General features: G+C 31.9%; 1 pseudogene; it reads left to right on the plus strand.

Annotated features, from left to right (window-relative positions):
- Positions 1 to 905: 905 nt before the first annotated feature.
- On the plus strand, positions 906 to 8,804 carry LOC139499299 (uncharacterized; annotated as a pseudogene).
- Positions 8,805 to 21,223: the final 12,419 nt, after the last annotated feature.

Consider the following 21,223-nt stretch of genomic DNA (forward strand, 5'->3'; position numbering starts at 1 on the left):
ACTATATAAAAAGGTTCCTGTAATGAATTTATCATAGAAAGTAAACGCTTATGCGTTAAAGACAGTTGCTCTTCATGGAAAAGAGTACAATCGCGAATAATGTGTCACTGTCTGAGTTAAATGCTGAAAAAATTCAGGCACTGTTGCCAAACATCTTTTTGATGGTTCTGATAACAACGGTTTCACTGCTATTTAACATAACAGTTATGTTGATTCGTTGGACAAAAATGAGTGAAACAACAGACTTACGTAAATATATACCGTACCTAGCCTTACTAGATATGATCTCAACTTTAATATCGGGAATAATTTTCATATATTTAAATATCAACGTAGTTTTATGGAAACATCCACTGTTTTGTAAAATGAGTACATTTGCTATAAAAGTAACACAGTGTATTTCTGCACTTTTTGTTTTATTTGTTGCAGTTCAGAGGTATTTAAAAATATGCCATTTTTTGAAACATGGATTCAGTAAAACTATTAAAATCTTTGTTCTGATTGGATGTTTTACCATTCTAATTATAAAATCGTTCCCGGAAATTATTTTATCCGACATAGCCAGAATCCCAGACAGGAAGTCTGGATTGACAAGTTTTGAGTGTACGCACAGTTCGAAAAAGAACAAATTATCAGTTATTTTTATCATTTTCGACAATTTTATGATGCTTTTGGTGATTGTTGCTATATTATTAATTTACATATTGTGTATAGTCGCCATTTTTAAAAGATCGGAAAAGGTTTCAAAACACATCACTAAGAAGCACAAATCTCGATCTGCTAAAATACCACCTCTATCAGCTAAAAAAACGAAAAGAAAAAGGAAAAAGAACGATTTATACTATTACACGGTAGGGAAATCATTTGGAATCATTCTTAAGTGCGACGAAATATCAAAAGATACAATGACCTTCGCCAAATCAAACTTAGAACTGGGCAAACCATACAAGGAAAGAAAATCAATAAAAAACATCACGTACGAAAATGATTTTCATAAAAAACATAAAGTAAAGTTTTCATCATCAGCGCTAAACTTGAAAGACGGTTCAGAAGTAACTGCAAGGAAGAATGAAGAGTCTTATAGTGGTAATAATCGGATATCAAAAAGGTCTTTTTCAGTTGAGGATATTTCTAATGTAAAAGTAGAGAAGGTCACAAGATTTGCCAGTGCTATTAATATACACGAGTTATCTGAACAGGCGACAAGGGGAAGTAATAATCAAAGTTACAGCTTCAATAGTGACGTGGATGAATCGACCTTCAATATAAATGATTACAATAGAAAGCAAAAGAAAACAAAAATGGCGGCAGCAAAACGATCCCATAAATACAAAATGATTAATACTGTTCTAATCCTAATCATGATTAGTATGATTATAGGTTATATACCGGAAATTGTTTTGAATATGATTGACATTTTTATACCGTCTTGGGTGTTACATATCGAGGATTCCACAAGATCATTCTATCAACTCTTAAGACAATTGTATGTCGTAACGTATATTACAAATCCGATACTTTATAATTTGATGGACGTTGAATTCGTTGAACATTTAAAATCTATCTTTCAAAGATGTCGTCGAGACAAATAACAACCCTTAAATGACCATTGTTCAATTGCTTTTATAATATTATTCTTTTAATACTATAATGAGTAATGACTTAATCTATGCCGTTATGGAATATTGACAAAGAAACATTGTTTGACCACATCTGGTCCGTTGTCATATTTTCTTCTTTTATCAAATTTATCGTTCATTATTCAAAAACATGCTCATATAAAATACGAACCTAGAAGTGAAAACATGGTCACTCTGACTTTGAACCTGGTATTTGTTATTGATGTTATCGAAATGCTATTTAGTTTATAGAAGCGTTATGAACATCTACATGTGAATTTCATTTCAGTTTGTTTCAGTTGAAGATTTTATTTTGACTAATGGTCGTCTTTATATTTAATGCGTTTCCCTCAGTTTTATATTTTTTCTCCATCGATTTACGAGTTTTAAACAGTGGTATACTACTGTTGCCTTTATTTTAAATCTTTCAATTCTTTATGGGTGGATTTAGCATACATAAATAAAATACAAGAATAAGAAACTAAATCAAGAATATGACAGTTATCTATTAGTTAGATGTGTTTGAGCTTTTGATTTTGCCATTTTATTAATGACTTTCCGTTTTGCATTTTTTCCGGGTTTCAGTATTTTTCTTTTTTCTTTAAAAAAACAAAAAATAGATGAAGTATCAGTTGCTCTTTCCTACTATTAAAATCTTTGAATGTAGAGATAACATAACTGTTTTATATTCATGTTGTTCATCTTGAACATAATCGACAAATGTTACAGCAAAAACAGCGTACCAGTATTTTTACCTCGTTCCTGAATTTCGTATCCATAACACTATATACGATTGGATTTACAAAATAAGTTATCATATATAACCTGTACAACGACATCAACAAAAGAAAACTACTTCCGGAAATGTTATTTAAGAAATCTATGTCCGAATTGTCTAAGAAAATGATAACAAGCCTTGGTGTGTATGCGATTACAACAATAAATGTCATAAAAGCGAACATAAGGTTGATATTACGGTATTTCTGACACTTTACATTTGTCATTGATGTTCCCTTTGTCGCTCCTGGTTCCCTGACATCGTTTGTAGAATACGACAAACTTAGAAAAGACAGGAACGATGTCGAAAGGGTGTGGATGAACTCTGGTTTTGTAGAAAGTGTGTTTGTTATATCATCAACTAACTCACGAGGAAAACTTGTATTTCCATTGGTATTTGGTTTAATTCTTGATCTTTTATCTGAAAACGATCTTTTAATATTTTTTGACAGTTTGTGTATCTTAATTCCACATTTCAAATACAGGAACACAACGGTAATTATAAGTATAGAACGGATGCTATTGTCAATATAAGTGAAAATTAAATGGCCTTCTTCATAATACACAAACAGACGACATTGATTGTTACTCCTTGTGCCTTCATTTGAATTAGACAGATTTACTAATTGTGTGTTATTCCTTGTTTCTAGTTGTGATAATCCGGCAAATAGAGATATAGACACAGGTTCAAAAAGAACAACTATGAAAACGCCCACAAAAATTACTGTTTTCATCAATGACGTGATTGTATGATGTGGGAGACAAATTTTCCGATATCTCTGAAATGCTATAACAAGTAGAAATGATACTGATATCCATTGCATAAGACATACAAAAAACCATCCGACCTTACATAGAACTAGGTTATCCCATGTTTGCCAGTGGTAATTATTGTATATTGAAAATGCCGAGCAGACGATGCTAGAACACAAATCTGATAGAGCAATATACGGAATGAATAGCCGGAAACTGTTAAAGGATTTTAGCTTGACCCACTGAATATACATGACGGTAACATTTCCAATTATTGCACATATAAGTCCAACCACGATAGAAATCGTATTTGGAAAAAGGATTGTCGATATATTTGTCTCATTACTTAAAAATACCTTCATGTCTAAAACGTTTTGAATTTTCTTGAAATAAATCTAAATGTATCATTTATAGCACGTATTATATATACAGCACTCTGGAAAAAATTTTAAACAATGAAATTATTTTGAGGTTTTTGTAACTTTTTACCGTCCAATATGTTTTTAAACTTTGTACTTTTTGCAGATGTTAACATTTGTACTTTCCTGTCATTGTAACAACTAAGACCAACGTACGAGTTCACACGTAGGATATAAACAAGGGCTTTAACACAGTTTTAACTAGGTGTTTAAACATTTGAAAGGAAGTAACAAAAAGTCAATATTTCAATATTTAGTCTTACATGAACTTTCTAGTTTTACCGATATTGTTACATTTCTTTAAAAAAGTAGTTTTTTTATGAGCATTATGCCCTTGATGATCAATGCCATGCGTGACTAGATAAAACAAGTAATTTTGTGTGCATAAAATAACCTATCATAGATACCAGGATTCAAATTTTGTATTTGATCATTACATATTTTCATTGAATTTTAGACACTCTGAATTAAAACTCTTTCTTCAACGATAACTTCTGATCTAGATATAAGTTGTTATATTTCAGCGGTATGTTTCATTTTGATTCGTTAATCAATACCTGTTAGCAATCCGCCGAGACTGTCCAGAGTCATATCTCTGTATATATTCATATGCTACTCGAGTTTACGCTAGTTTGTGTTCATTGAAAGAGACATTGAACTTTAACATGCAATTTGTAATCATTTTAAAGATAAAACTATGCACTAAAAGAAGACAATTGTGGTTGGTGTATGGTGTAATGGTTACTTTTCAATAGATTATATTTGAAAAAGTCCAGCAGCAATTATTACATATTCCAGGTTGACCTTACTGTGCCCACATCGGCATCTATACAGTTGTGATAAAAATAACTTGTTTTTAATAGACTCAAGAAAGACGCTCAAATAAAACAGTATTTTAAAAAAATTTTAAAAAGAAGAAGTGGTATGATTGCCAATAAGAAAACACTCAGAGACCAAAACGACATCGACATTAGCAACTATAGGTCACAATACAATGAGCGGAGTCTATACCACATAATCAGCAGTAAAAAGTCCCGAAATGACAAATGTAAATAAATTCAAAGGCGAAAACTAAAGGTCCTAATTTTCAATATAATCTACGAAAACTAAATATATAACACAGGAACAAACTAAATGCTGCTTTTTCGGGGGAAAAAATTTCATAAAATTGTCTTAATATTAATATTGATGGTAACTTCTGCTCGTAAGTTGGTGATTATTTTAAAGTTACTACCTGCAGTGTAACAAATTTGATAAATTTTTTTATACACGTGCGAATTTATATAACGCCATGGCAAACATATGTTCAATAACTTGAAACCAACCTCTGATGGCGTCTTTAAAATTTAAAGGGGATGCTTTCAATTTTAAAACTTTAATAAAAGTTGGAAAGCAAATATCGAATAATTACTTGTATACGGTTATAATTCAAATTCAATAAGAAAGATTATATGTGCGCTTTAATGTGTCGAATTCGAATAAGTAGATGATGTCTGAGTGTTAATCGGTCAAACATCCATCGAAGTCACAATGAGAAAATAGTAAACAACTAAATGTCCAATTACGACCTTCAACACTGAGCTATGACTTACACCGAGCAACAAGCAATGAAAGTTCCAAAATGACAAGGGTAAAACAATTCATATAGGAAAACTAACGGTCAAATCTATACAAATCTATGTGTTAGTAGTCTGATGCTTTAACCACAACACCAATGCTCTCCTTAGTAAATAAAGGCAACAGTAGTATACCGCTGTTCAAACCCATAAATCCATGGACAAAAAACAAAATCGGGGTAACAAACTAAAACTGAGGGAGACGCATTAAATATAAGAGGAGAACAACGACACAACACTACAGTGTAACACACACAGAAACGGACCAAGCATCAGACAAAATCCCACGAGAATAACAAATATAACATCAAAACCAAATACATGAATTTTGGATAGACAAGTACCATGACACGTCTTATCGCAATGTCAATTTACACTGAAAAATTAGAGAAAACAAACGACGCAACGTTAAATTGTTACACACACAGAAACGAACATTAATATAACAATGGCCATATTCCTGACTTGGTACAGGACATTTTTAAAGGAAAAAATGGTGGGTTGAACCTGGTTTTGTGGTATGCCAAACCTTCCCTTTTATAACCATGTGAAATATAACATTAAAAAGACAACTCCACAGGACTACAATATAAATAAATTGGAGAACACAATTGACAAAGAAACACACGAACAACAGCCAACAAAGGCAACAAATTCAAAATTTTAATACGCCAGAAGTGCATTTTGTCCACACAAGATCTAACAGTGACGCCCAGATACAAAAGTTTGAAAGCCGAAACAAGCACGAAGTTGAACAACATCGAGGACCAAAAGATAAAAAAAAGTTGTGCCAAAAACGGCCAATGTTTTAAGTTACCAGAGCATCCCTATTATTTAGAATAATTTATACTTTTGCAAACAGTAAATTTATGAAATTACTATACAAAAGATGTACATGATGAAACTGAAGTATTAACTAATTACAGGAAATAACTGAAGTTCATTACATAACCAGACATTTGCAACACAAAATGTAGACACATCCGAATAAGTTTAAACCTCAACGCCAAGTGACGTCATATTTGAAATTGTAAAAAATGACAAAAAAATAACGTCATTTGAATTTGTAAAAATATTGTTCATCCATATACTGACAAAATCATTTTATGTGAAAATATGGAAAACATGCATTCCTCCCTCTATATTTGAGAATGAAGTATGAGTGAACTGCTTTTGATTTCACAGTCTTTCTATCAAAACTCAGCAAACATAATACGTCAGTTTAATTGAAGATTGAATCAAGAGTGAAACATGTTTTTTTCTACCAAGAATTTTTAAAAAAAGTATTCATTAACGCTTTCATCTTTAAATATATTGTAGTGAAATAAAGATGAACTTGATAGGTAAACAACAACAATTGATTAAAAATGCAGCAATAAAAAACTCTGGAATCAAACAACCTCAAGGCGTGTTAGATACCTTAGTCGATGAATTGCAAGATCATGACATATCTAACCAAATACAAAAGATGAACTTCAATGTTGGTGAGTTCGTACTATTAATTTATATAGAAGTATTACCTTTTTATAAGGTTTTTAAATGAATTTTAAGATATCGAGTTAGAGAGGGATTTGGGTTTATTAACGGACAAGGTTATATCTCCGATTCAATGAAAAAAAAACATTCATTACGCATGTTGTATGCATATTTTGTAGGATCACATACCCTTACTTAACAAACTAATTTATCAAGGTATACAAAAAATAAACCTATAATGGTTTACTTTTAAAAATTGTTATTTGGATGGAGAGTTGTCTCATTGGCACTCATACCACAGCTTCCTATATCTACTAACCCTGTACGATTTCAGTGGTCTCCATCAGTTTCGCAGTTTCGCACCTCACTACAGACTTTTATTTGAACTTACGAAACTTGTAAACATAACGAATACTGTACTATCTGTGGTTCTATTTATATTCCATAAGTATCTTATTTGTCATTCATTTTTCATTGATAGCAAAGTATGTACTTTCCTTTTACTATTAAGATTACATATCTATTAATTAATTGAAATCTTAAATAAATTGCAGGTTTAAGAACTGATTACAGACTTCAAGAATGCCAAAGTTCTCATTTCAAACAGACTTTTCCTGATGTAGACTATGCATTTTTTGGATACAACATACTAAGGGGTTACCCTCTTGCAGACGGTCATGACCCAGGCTTTACTTTTCCCATTTTTAAAATTGATTACAGTAAAGGGGGCCAGAGTGGTGATTGTAGATTCAGTGTACCTCATGGTTTGATAGTAATACCCGACGTTTCGTGCATAACCTCATTCTCTTCCACAATAGTTCAAAATAAGTATGAATTTTCAAAATCTCTGTCTACTTCAGCTAGTGTACCAGCAAGTGGTGGTATAGGTCAATTTTCCGGTAGTTTTTCGGCAAGTGCTGGCTACAGATCTTCTACATCTGAAGTTTCAACTGGAGAGTCAGTTTTTATATTTTCAACAGCAAAATGCATGTACTATTTCAGTAAACTTATTCTAGAAACCCCACCCCCCCTTTACAGATGCCTTTTTAAATTGGGTGTATAAGCTGCATAACTCTGATGCTCAACAGGATTATTTTGATTTCTTTGAAACAAATGGGACACACTTTCCGACATATATATTGTTTGGAGCTAGGTTCACATACAAGCATCGGATGAAATCTAAGGAATATCAATCGAAACGTTCTTCTGGGGTAAATGTTGCGGTTGAAGCTAGTGTTACGGCTTTATTTGTAACTGTTGGAGCAAGTTTTAGCTTAGATTCGTCACAGCAACAAAAAGCAACCTCGTTTTCAAAATCAGTTGAGACTGAAACAAAAACGGTAGGCGCACCGCCACCTTTAAACGGAGATCCTTTGACATGGGCATCAACAGTGAAAGAAAGTCCAGTCCCAATGGAGTACAAACTACAAAATATTGGGCATTTGTTTACTGAAAAGTTTATGACAAACATCGATATCAACATCAATTACGAAACTATAGCTAAAAATATCAAATTTTTTCAAGATAAGTATTGCAATTATTTGCATTACCTGGGTGAGCTTGATTCTTGTGAAAGTTTGACTTCAGGTGTTCTTTTAGACAACAGTTTCATATCGTCTGGTCATTTTAAAAGACGGGCAGCTTCATCGTTTAGTGAATGTGTTAATATTTGTTTAGAAAATATAAAATGTGAAGCTATTGCAATCTGTAAATCATGTCGCTACTTAGAGTGCTTTATGTTCCGACACTCAAAAGAAAAATCTGCTTACGCAAGACATGATGTAGACTATCAAAGTGCTATTTTTCCAGCAAAAATAGCGACAATACTAGAACTGACAGGTACGAATATCAAAGGAAACCCGCGATCATTTAACAGAACCCAATCAATAAAAGTGCAAACAGTATGCAGAGACATTTGCATTGAGGATGCTTATTGTGTTGCTTATACATTTTATGAATGCCCTAACAAAGTAGAACGATGTCAGTTATATACAGAAAATGGAATTAATGGACTGAAAGGGGAAAGAGGATCTAAGACATACTTTATAAATTCCCGTCGAGAGATTGCAGATGAATAGGCATCATCAACTACTAGCCCTGGAAATCAGACAACTAACCAACCATAGATACTTCAATACACTCAACTAGTATCATTGCTTTCTTATGTTTGTTTTAATCTAGCTGTATTCTAGTATTCTATATAAAATATTCTAAAACATATTTTGTATACCTATATAATAGGGTGTCTTTCCGATAAACTCATCATATATATCGGGATGAAAACTTGTTAACAATTTGAAATTTTTTTTTGTCATACTTTCGGTTCAACCTATTTGAGACTATTACATGCAGATACAGTGTGAATATAATCGATTATTTTAGAAAGAGTGCTGCTCATTTACAGAAAATTTAACTCTTTTCTCTGATTTTAGTTTTGTCTTCTTTCTATTGTCAGTCATTTATTTGCTAAAACCTTTTTAATCTGTATTGCACACTTTCAGAAAAGGAAATCAACAGTTGCATTATCATTGATCGGATACTATTTCTATTGTTATCAAATGTACTAGGCTTATAATTTAATACGCCAGACGAGCGTTCCGTCTTTATTACTCATCAGTGACACTCAGGAAAAAACAAGTGAGAAAGCCAAACAAATATGAAGATGAAAAGCATTGAGGAGAACCTAAACGTTGTGTCAAATACGGCTAATGTAATCTATGCCTGGGACAACAAAATCCTTAATATTTCGAATAATCCATAATTTTGCAAACACTAAATTTATTAAAATAACAATTTAATTGATATTCATTTCAACACTGAAGTGCTAACTAATGGGCTGGTCATACAATTCACTTTTTATAATTTATCATGTGGTTTTAAAAATATTTTTAACAACTTATTTTAAACTTTGCATGTGTTTCCATGTTAATATTCCCTGTTATTTATAACGAACTTTGAATGTCACTTCACTGTTCAAGCGGGAGATTTACACAGGAAAACTTTAAATCATCACATTTTAGTATTTTTCAGAAGTTTTAAATGTTAACCGAACCTCGTTGTCAATTTCTGAAGGGTATTTAGATTTTACTGTTGTTATCGTTAATTCAGATTCATTGATATAAATTCAAATAACCAAATTCAACGAATGTATTGTTATTCATCTCTGTACCAAATCAGAAGTAAAACTAAAATAACTCCCAGTTTTTTTTTTTCATTTCAATTGAAATTATTTTGTTTAAAGAATATAAAATTGTATCATTCATGTGTGCTTCTCTTATCTGCTTACCCTTCCGGAGCACATGAGATCACCTCTAGTTTTTGGTGGGGTTCGTGTTGTTGTTTATTCTTTAGTTTTCTATGTTGTGTCGTGTGTACTATTGTTTGTTTGTTTGTCTTTTTTCATTTTTGGCCATGGCGTTGTCAGTTTATTTTCGATTTATGAGTTTGACTGTCCCTCTGATATCTTTTGTCCCTCTTTTATTATTTTACATTTTGTCTGGTATAAAAAAAAAAAGTATAGTTATCGTTTTGTCTCCTTCGATCGACGTTCAAACGGTTGTCAAATCAAGTCATTTTATCAGTACGGGACGCATAGTAGTCACGCCCAGTCATATTTGGAGTGTTTAATCCGATGTTTCTTGTAAAGGGAATGTTCCCTGCACATAAATAACCATTGAAACAACGTTTGGTGATTCTTTCAACAAGCCAAACATTTTGCTATACAAAATGAATCCTTATTTATAGTGATATTAGAAATGTTTCACCCTAATCCCGATCGAATGCCTTTTACAAGAGATATTTTTGATCAATTGTTTTTTTTTACTTTTGCCATCAACACGAACTATTTGTCACTAGAGTTAAATCCTATAAACACTGATACCTTATTCTAACACAGTTTTCCAAAGGAATATTCTAGTTATTAAAATAGGTATGTATATACTAGAGACTGATTGGTTCTTTTTTTATTAAACAAAATCGAAGGAAGTATTAGGATTATCCAGAATTGATGAATATATAGACAAGTCCAATAAAAGCACACGATTCAATATATAATAATTTTATAAAACTTTTCTAAAATTTATGCAATAAATGCGCAATGTGAAGTATACACATTCTAGAGTTGAACCCAAAAAGGCAAGACAGTCGGGTATTGGCCTAAAAAAATTCAAGAATGCATTTTAGTATGTATTTTATTAATAATTAATTGGCAATAAGATTGCAAGAAGTTAATTAAAAAAAAACGCCGAGGAAAATTCAAAACGGAAAATCCCTGATAAAATGGCAAAATCAAAAGCTCAAACACATGAAACGAATGGATAACAACTGTATCATTATTGACTTTGGACATGTTGAAAATGATGGATTATTAGGGAAATAGAAATTTTGAATCATTTTTATTGTTGTTCTTTTGAATTAAAAGTGACCTTGATGAAACAGAGTGAAAGGATCAAGCATCACAAAAAAGTAAGTATTTACAGAAAAGTATATTCTAAAGTTATAAACATTGCAAAACGTGACATACTCGTAAAAGGATTGATACCCTCTGTCCCTGAGTATAAGTAAAAACATGAAGATCTCAAATGTCTGACATGAGGTCGGCACATATCCTTTTAAAAAAATAAAATTTTTGTCTGCGCACAACTATATTATTAATCTAATAAATCAAAATGAGGATGTGCTATTCCGTTTGAAATAAGTTTTCTACAATTACAACCAATCTTCAAAATCAAACCTTTATATTTATGGAAGAATTTATTAAAGGTTTTAAGTAATTTGTGGTAACGCAATCCCTGGTTTAATAATTTACCAGTAATGCATATATTACGTTCGCTTAAACACAAAACGTCACAACAGACACAGGCATAGAGAACTAGTTGTGAAATATAAACACCGTAATATGGTGCAATGGGATAATTAACAAAAGGGAACGAAAAATCGTCCTTTTTTGTCGATACTAATAACAGAATTTTCATAATAGTTTCATGCTTTTAAAAAATAATGCCATTGTATTAGGGTTTTCCTTTTGGGATTATCCTCGGAGATCAGTATATTTGTGATTTTACTTTTTTCTTAACCATCTCAATCCCATTTTCCCGCCAAAATATTTTTTTGTTTTTGTTTTGTTTCGGTTAATATTTTCAAATGACGTATAGTTTATGTACACTGCAAAAAGAAAGTGTAACTTAATCATATCCTTCAAAATCCTTAGTTTTTCTTGTAATCATCAGGGGACAAAACAACCTACCAAAAAGATTAGAGATGAGCATGCTATTTCAAAAAAGGCTATATTAGCAGTTTGTAAAATCCTATTTTTTTATAAAAAATAGTTTGTTTTATTAAAGAATAATTCGAATGCCCTTTGATATTTTGTTGCTTTTTTAAAGAAAAAAAGGACAAAGTCCTTATATCAAAACAAGGAGAAGAAATCTGTATAACAAAATCATAATAGATATAAGAAGATGTGGTTTGAATGCCAATGAGACAACTCTCCATCCAAACCACAATTTATAAAAGTGGATCATTATAGGTCAAAGTACGGTTTCAACACGGGGCCTTGGCTCACACCGAACAGCAAGTTATAATACATGTTTTGTTAGAAAGTTTGTGTGTATAGCTATTTGAAAATAATAACAATGAACCACTATTTATCTAAAGTAAGAAGTGTTCAAACTACCAGTCACTCACTTTGCAAAGAATCGACACATTTTACAACAAACGCATCTAAATAACTTAATCAATTCACTCCTGAATTTCTTATCCATTACACTATACACTATCGGATTTACAAAATAAGTTATAAGATACAGTCTGTATAATGACGTCAGGAGCAGTAATCGACCTCCCGAAATATTATCTAAGAAATGCATATCGGAATTGTCTAAAAACATGATGATAAGTCTTGGTGTATACGTTACAATTACAATTATAGTTATAAAGGAGAACATCAGATTAATATTACGGTATTTCTGACACTTGACATCAGTCATTCGTGGGTCCTTTGACTTATTGTGTTCCCTGACATCCTTTGACGAATTAGACAAACTTAGAAAAGATGTGGTCATGAATAGAATCGGCTCGGATTTTGTCGTAAGCGTCTCAGTTATTTCGTTTACTATTTCACGTGGAAGTATTGTATCTCCATCTAAATTAGTATTTTCATAAATTGCTGTCTTGATGTTACTTGTGGACTTTGTAACTTTTTTTGACAGTTTGTGTATTTGTAATCCACACATAAAGTAGAAGAAGATGAACGAAAGTAGAAGAATTGTGCGAATTGAATTATCAATATAACTGAAAACAGAATATTCTTTTTCATAGTCCGCATATAAATGACACTGGTGAATTGGCTGTAAAGCTTCATTCTGTTGAGAACTGTTTTCGTGTTCTGTGTTATTCAAAATATGCTTTTCTGATATTCCAGAAATGACGGCGGTAGAGATAGACTCAAACAGAATAATGGCTAAAACGATCAAAACAGTTACTATTTTCTTGTATGGCGTGACTGTTTCATATGGGCGACAGATTTTCAAATATCTTTGAAATGCTATAACAAGAAGAAACGATATAGATGTCCACTGCACTAGACATACACAAATCCATGCGATCTTACAGAGATATAAGCTGTCCCAGGCCACCCAGTGGTAATTTCCATAAATGGAAAATGCCGAGCACACAATGCTAGAACACAAATCTGACAGTGCAAGATATGGTATAAATATTCGAAAATTATAAGATGATTTCAGCTTCATCCACTGAATGTACATCACTATTATATTTCCAAGCACCGAAAACAATAGTCCAAAGACGACTAAAACAGTATTAGGAATAAGGACTGTCGATATGTCTGTGTCAGTACTCAACAGGGTCTTCATTGCGGAACCTTCTGCGAAGTACTTATAAAAAGTCTAGTAAAAATTGGTCTAAACTACATATAACACTATATTATATTATATTAAAATGTCTTTTAAATATGTCAAGACCTTTAGACTCAGCAACTAGACCTTAAACTTTGGTACTGTATTCACATGATTCAGTTATTTTTAAATTATTACATTCCTGTAATTATGATCGAAATAGTCTTTTTTTTCATTGTAGCATACGAGGGGTGCAAAGTATAAAGATATATTTCCATGTTTTGATGCGTTGGTGTTGATTCTTCATTATGGTTCACTTGTATATATATATAACTTAGTCAGATTTATAAGGGTAACAACGATACAAACAATCACCTTGATCATGCATGACGCTAGTCAAATATAGCCTTCTTTATGAAATCGTATGATTGTGTTTTAAAATTAATGTCAGATTCTTTAAATAAGAAAACTACTTCACAGACAGCCTGTATTTATGGAAATATGTAACAAAATTATATTGCAGTGTTATTAACTGGCTGTTTCTGTATTAGCACTGGTATAGATTCAAGGTTTGCAGTATTTGCCTTGAGATCCGTAGTTCACAACAACGTTACTAAGGTATCAAACTTTTTCAAGACAGACTTGTTCTGAATGGTGTATTATATACATCAAATGTGAAAATAGGACCATAAAGGCAACAGTTGTATACCGCTGTTCAAAACTCATAAATCCATGGACAAAAAACAAAATCGGGGTAACAAACTAAAACTGAGGGAAACGCATTACATATAAGAGAACATCGACACAACATTAAAATGTAACACACACACACAAACACAGAAACGGACTAAGCATTAGACAACATTTCCAATACGGACAGGCAATGATGTGAATATAGGGTCAATATTTCCAATACAGACTGGCAATGAATCCGGAATTACTTGCACAATATTTGATTACATGTAATTCAGAATTCATTGCCAGTCCGTATTGGAAATATTGGATCGGGCCAAAATCAAATATAGATCACGGGATTAATATGACCAGGACGACATCACCAGTATGACTATACCGTTATGGTATTATAAGGGCTGTTTTAATCGTATTATTTAATAAAATGAATTCATAAACAGGAAGATACTATTTATAAATATTGAGTTTTAGTTGTTTGATGACAATGTTTTAAAATCATAGATCCAGGTTTTGATATAGCATTAGTGTTTCTTTCCTGTTCTGGTAATTGATGTTGTTTCCTTCCATAAAAAAATAGTTAAATCGGTTATAGATTTATTTTCTGTGTCAGTAATTCTTGTTTTTGTCCTTGGTGTACAATTCATCATCGATCCATGCGATTTCTTTGCACTTTGTCTTATATTAAAAAAATTATAGACCTTATTTTAAAGTATTTTTACCGCATCATAACGTTTAGTCTTATACATTTAGATGTCATTGTATTATACTATTGTTCTGTGCTGTCTATCCATATTGTATATTTTGTATGTTGTTAACATTGCTGTATCATGTCTTCGCTTTTACAAAAAAAAAATTATTCATTCAATCAATCAGTGTTGGATTCGCATACTTATAGTATAAACAAACGTTATAGCAGTAAGACGCTGAAGTATGCATAATTACATGTGTTGCGTTTTGTATATATAAATACCTAAAATTCTAATTCAATATCTAATTTGATATCCATCTCAAAAAAATTATGGATTTGAATGTGGGAATACCGAATAATTTGACAAATTATGATATGATATGATTTGGTTTTTCTTATATTTAATACTTCCATTATTGATTGGTTTGCTTTTGGTCCTTACATGACAGGTACAGGAAGGTAAATGCAAAATTTAACTGTAGCATGAACACGTGTGTATCGCCATCCAGATATTGTTCCGGTGCGTCTTACTTGTGCTCTTACAACCGGTAGGAAACTTGTTATAAAATATATTTTACAATTCATATATTTATAGCGATACTTATAACAAGTTCTTTGAAAAAAGTCTTGTTCTTAGATCGTTAAATGTGATCTTTAACTATGTTTTCTATACTACCACGAGATCTTACTTGTTCAATAACATTGTCTTCTGTCAATCTGAATGCAGTGATATAACAGTAATTGCAATTCAATGTTTAACCCCTAGGATCATAAAGTGAAACTCCAAAAGTACCGAAGGAGGAAAATTCAAAAAGGAAATTCCCTTAACAAAACCTTCGTTAAACATGTTAAAGGCGACAGCTTTTTATATCAGAGGGTTCTTCAATTTTGCAACTTTTATAAAAATGTATCTTATTGTATCGTTATTTTGTAGATAAATGCCGTGTATATCGTATATCGTGTTAATCACATTATTGCATGCAACCCTTACAAGTTATTTGATTAGGATTAAATAGTAAGATACGAGCTGATATATATAAAACAGTATTGTTTAACACCACCATATGGTAATGTGTCTTTCTCAGATCAGGTACATCTGTTACCATAATTGAATATTCTTGTTTTTGAGAGAATTAATCTTTTGAAGGTTGAATATCACTGATGTATTCTGTTCAATTATTTCACAGACTTGCCATATTGCATACCAACCTGACATTATTGAAGTCTCATGTTGGTTTCCGCAGGTACTTCATATATCTTTTATGATGCGTTATTGTCTCATTGACGACTGCAATTAAGTACCCTAAAATCTCCTTATATGGTAAGCTCTGAATAACATAAAAAGTAAAATCACAAAAATACTGAACTCGGAGGAATCTTTCAACGGACAGTCCCTCATCAAATAGTTAAATCGAAAGCTCAAACACATCCAACTGTCACATTCATGACTTTGGGATATAACCCAAATGATATAATACCAGGACTAAGATATCAAGGGGTCACACCAAACCAAATATTAGTGAGAGCTCAATAATCGGACACTGACATTACAGTTGTTTATAAATATAATATCGTGTTATATATTTTTTTAATTTGTCAACCCGTCATTATATTACTGGCTATCGTAAATTTTGTATTCTTGTCTTTCGTTTTGCTTATTTGTTTTGTCTATATGAGTTTTTGTATTTCTTTGTAACACATGTGTTTGTTTTATAGTAATTAAGAGTATAAAAGAATATTGACTGCTGTACCCCAATCTTTGACATTGTTACCTTTTATGTCTGTTTGTTTTGTTCACACATCGGTGTCAATATAAAATAATTTTATGCAACTTTTATACAAGTCAGAGGTTAAGCTAGCAATAAAACAGGTTGAAACTACAATTTTCTACATGAGATAATTCCTGTTCAAAGTCAAACATAATATGTGTTTCAGCCATTTATTTCGCTATTTGACTTTCTGCTTTGGATTTTTACTTGTAACTGTCACTTGGTGTCAATGCATTATATTCGACGCCCAGAATACGCGTCGATTACTGACCACTGGACGTTACGTCATTTTAAATCAATCATTTAAACTCCGGATAACTATGACCTCCAAGTGATAATATTTCTCTTTGTAATATTCTGATCATTATACACATCGTAATACACCCAGAACGATAATAGAGAATAGATACAAAAGGTTAATGATTTAGAAATAGCTTTATAATTTTTACATCGTATAGTTCTAGAAAAACTAAGGATTTTCTTGTCAAAGGAATAGATTACCTTATTTGGCACAACTTTTTGGAATTTTAGATCCTCTATGCTCTTCAACTTTTTATTGTTTGGCTTTACAACTATTTTGATATGAGCGCCACTGATGAGTCGTATGTAGACGAAACGCGCGTCTGGCGTACTAGGTTATAATCCTGGTACTTTTGATAACTATCTAGAGCAATGAACTGTTATGTTTACATTTTCACAAGGAACCTGCTAACAATAGAATTAAATGGTTGTTAAATTGTTTGTTGTCAATAACAATTAAAAGGTAATATGGTTTTCGTTAACTTACCAAAGTAAACAAATTCGTAGTTTATCTGAAGTTTATGTTGTTTAATTGCATGTTAAAAGTTACGGCTTCATGGCAAGTTTCACCTCAGATTAATTAGCTTTGTGTTTATCTTATTTGTTAACTTATGTTCTCGAAGACTAACATGCTGATAAGATATTAACTATGCATCTTTTAGTAAACAACTTACACGTATAATCTCGCAATAACTTTCAAACGATTGCACTTTTATATTTATAGTGTCTTAACTATTTATTGGTGTAGCTGTGTAAATTTCAACGTTTGTAAATAGTAACTTGAATTTTTAATACAGGCTTACTATGTCTACATGCCTGGCTCTTATCGTATAATAATGTTCATAAACATGGCTAATTACAATTTTGCTCTTGCATACATATTAAACCTCGCCACATTATGTTTTAGACTTGTTATCTATGATACGTTTTTACACTGGTGGTGGAAGTTAACTCCACGGAGGTATTATAAGCCCAGAAGTCAGCACTTCAGCAGTTACAATTGTTCTGCACCAGATCGACGCGCATTTCAACAATAAATGTCTCTTCCAACATACCTGACCTTTTGACAACAATATGCGGGTCTACTACTTTTCCCCTAAAATTCATTTTTTTTTTTGGTTTCTAACATTTCACTTGACTTTGTAAGAGAAACCGATCGCAAGTTAGCTCAAGATTAATTTACCCTTGATTTTATTTTCTGGGATATCAACGATACCCCTTACGAAGAGTCCGATATGGTCTTTGTATTGTTACGACCAGAAATCACCTTCAAACTGTAGCCAATAAAAAACCACAAATCAATAATGAACTTGAACAAGATTTATTATACAAAAGATTACAAGAAGTATCACACAAATACTACTGTCAAAATATGAGTCAAATCTTTTATCTTAATCTGTATCCGGAAATCTTCTCGGAATTCAATCTGAATATTACGTCCACTACTTAGGTCACAATCTAGTATGATGTTGTTTGTAGAATTAAAGTGTCAATCAAAATGCTGTGAATACTAATGTTTATCTATGTCTAAGTCTGAAAGTTTAACTTTAGTGTCTGTATATATATAGTTGTCACAGAAATTTATAGAACACTGTGGAAAAGGAAAGTTCTAGAAATATACGACGGAAGTGTCTGGAAAAATGTAGAAGATTAAGTAACGCATTTTTTATTATGATCATTCTGGAATCGTTATGTAAGTCAAATGGAAAGTTCCAATCGTTCCATCAGTATCTATGATTGTGCCAGTGATTTCTGAACTGCATAGTTCTAAGATTATTCTGTAAACAACTAGCAGGCCACAAAACAGAAATTATTCCAACATCAATAAATATAATAATTACAATATCATAACAGTATGGCTTCCATTCATATATTCAATTGAATTGAATTTGGACTGTCTCTTTCTTTTTTAAAACAGTTCAAACACCGGAACGTGAAATAGAAAAAAAAATCGGTGAATGTAATGATTCTTGTGTGTTACAGTATATGTCAATCTAACAAGGTTTAATTAACCTTTGTAAAAAAACTGATTTACTATTATTCTTCCTTAATAATTCCAAAATTTGCTGACTATATTGAACGCATCTATCCCATCAAACTAGAGATAAAGGATACAAAATATACAGTTAAGTCTGTCTCATATCTAAGGATTTTCTTATCCCAGGAATAGATTACCTTAGCCGTATTTGGCACAACATTTTTGAATTTTGGGTCCTCAATGCTCTTCAACTTTTTACTTGTTTGACTTCATAATTATTTTGATCTGAGCGTCACTGATGAGTCTTATGTAGACGAAACGCGCGTCTGGCGTATTAAATTATAATCCTGGTACCTTAGATAACTATTAACACCACTGGGTCGATGCCACTGCTGGTGGACGTTTCGTCCCCGAGGGTATCACCAGCCCAGTAGTCAGCACTTCGATGTTGACATGAATATCAATTGAATGGTCATTTTTATAAATTTCCTGTTTACAAAACTTTGAATTTCACAAAAAACTAAGGATTTTCTTATCCCAGGAATAGATTACCTTAGTCGTATTTGGCACGACTTTTTTTAATTTTGCGTCCTCAATGCTCTTCAACTTTTTACTTGTTTGACTTTATAATTATTTTGATCTGAGCGTCACTGATGAGTCTTATGTAGACAAAAAGCGCGTCTGGCGTATTAAATCATAATCCTGGTACCTTAGATAACTGTCGACTTACATCTAGATATGGACAATGAAGGTAGAATAAAAACATAAATGTAGGACAGAAGAGATGATTTCAGCTGCCCAATTGTGAACTTTCCATTTCTATGCAGCAACATTCCCGCAGCGCCTGCAAACGAAGTATCTATGTTCCAATTGATATGATATTCCCAGGCTTGTATGTCTTATAATGATTGACTTCATAGAGGGTTGCTGCTCACAAGGAAGCTATTAAAGTAACCGTTCCAAATGGTGATCTTGAAATTACCCCTTCGTAAATGTTATGGACGCCATCACGAGTTGGTTGGCCGTTATGTAATACTTGTATCCGTTTCACAGATGATATCAGATATGTTCCGTATGTCGTAACTGCTATCCCGTTCCCTTTTCACTTATGTGATCTACCGAATTAGACTATTTACGACGGGTGCCACATGTAGAGCAGCATCTGCTTACCATTCCGGAGCACCTGATATCATCCTCATTTTGCTTAGTTTTTAGTTTCCTATGTTGTGTCATGTGTACTATTATTTGTCTCACTCTGTTTGTCTTTTTCTTTTTAGCCATGGCTTTGTCAGTTTATTTTTCGAACTATGAATTTGAATGTTCCTCTGGTATCTTTCTGTCGTCTTTTAGGTTATGACAAATCTTTATCGTTAAAACTTTTAACGTAAAATGTAATCATGATCATTAATAATAATAATAATAATAATAATAATAATAATAATAATAATAATAATAATAATAATAATAATAATAATAATAATAATAATAATAATAATAATAATAATAATAATAATAATAAATAATAATTGAAAACAACACGTTAAATAATTTCTTGCAGGCCATCAATTGTATATAACATGTGCCCTATTGTTTTCTACGTTTCATATTTTGAATTTTGTAAAATGATTGATTTTCCGTGTACCTCTTTGATTGATATTGCGGGCTTTGCGATTTTTCTCTTATCTTAAGATATCAAACATAAATGATTATGTTGTACAAAATCGTTTAATTTGTCGGCTATTTATACCCATGCAATTAATTTTGTCTACAAAGTAATGTTTCCTAAGTAAAATCGCTTTTGTATACGGGTTGTGCATTTTTGCAACCAAGCTTTGATCTGTAATTATATATAAACTCATCAATAGATAATTTGCATTAAATGTACTGTAACGTAGCTTCCAGTTCCAATCATATCATTTCATGTTTCATGTTGAGGAAAACTGTAAATATTTCAAACTTCCGACATATTATTGTTAAGAAATGAGAAACAGGCTTTGACAATATGACAGGAAAAAAAGAAAAGCTTACTTAGTTGTATTTCTTGTACTTCCGAGTGGAACGAACTTTTGACAATTAATGCATGTGTTTATAGGGCGATTCAAAAGAATTATAGTAATTTAAAGCAGAATCATCACAGTATCTATTGCCAGTAACAATATAGATATAAAACAAGGTAACGATGCAGAGTACAATTGACCACCATTTTCTATATTAGAAAATGCCGGTACCAAGTCAGGAATATAACAACGGTTATCCATTCGTTTAATGAGTTTAAGCTTTT

The sequence above is a fragment of the Mytilus edulis genome, chromosome 12 (assembly GCF_963676685.1).
Source record: "Mytilus edulis chromosome 12, xbMytEdul2.2, whole genome shotgun sequence".
NCBI classification, from domain to species: Eukaryota; Metazoa; Mollusca; class Bivalvia; order Mytilida; family Mytilidae; genus Mytilus; species Mytilus edulis.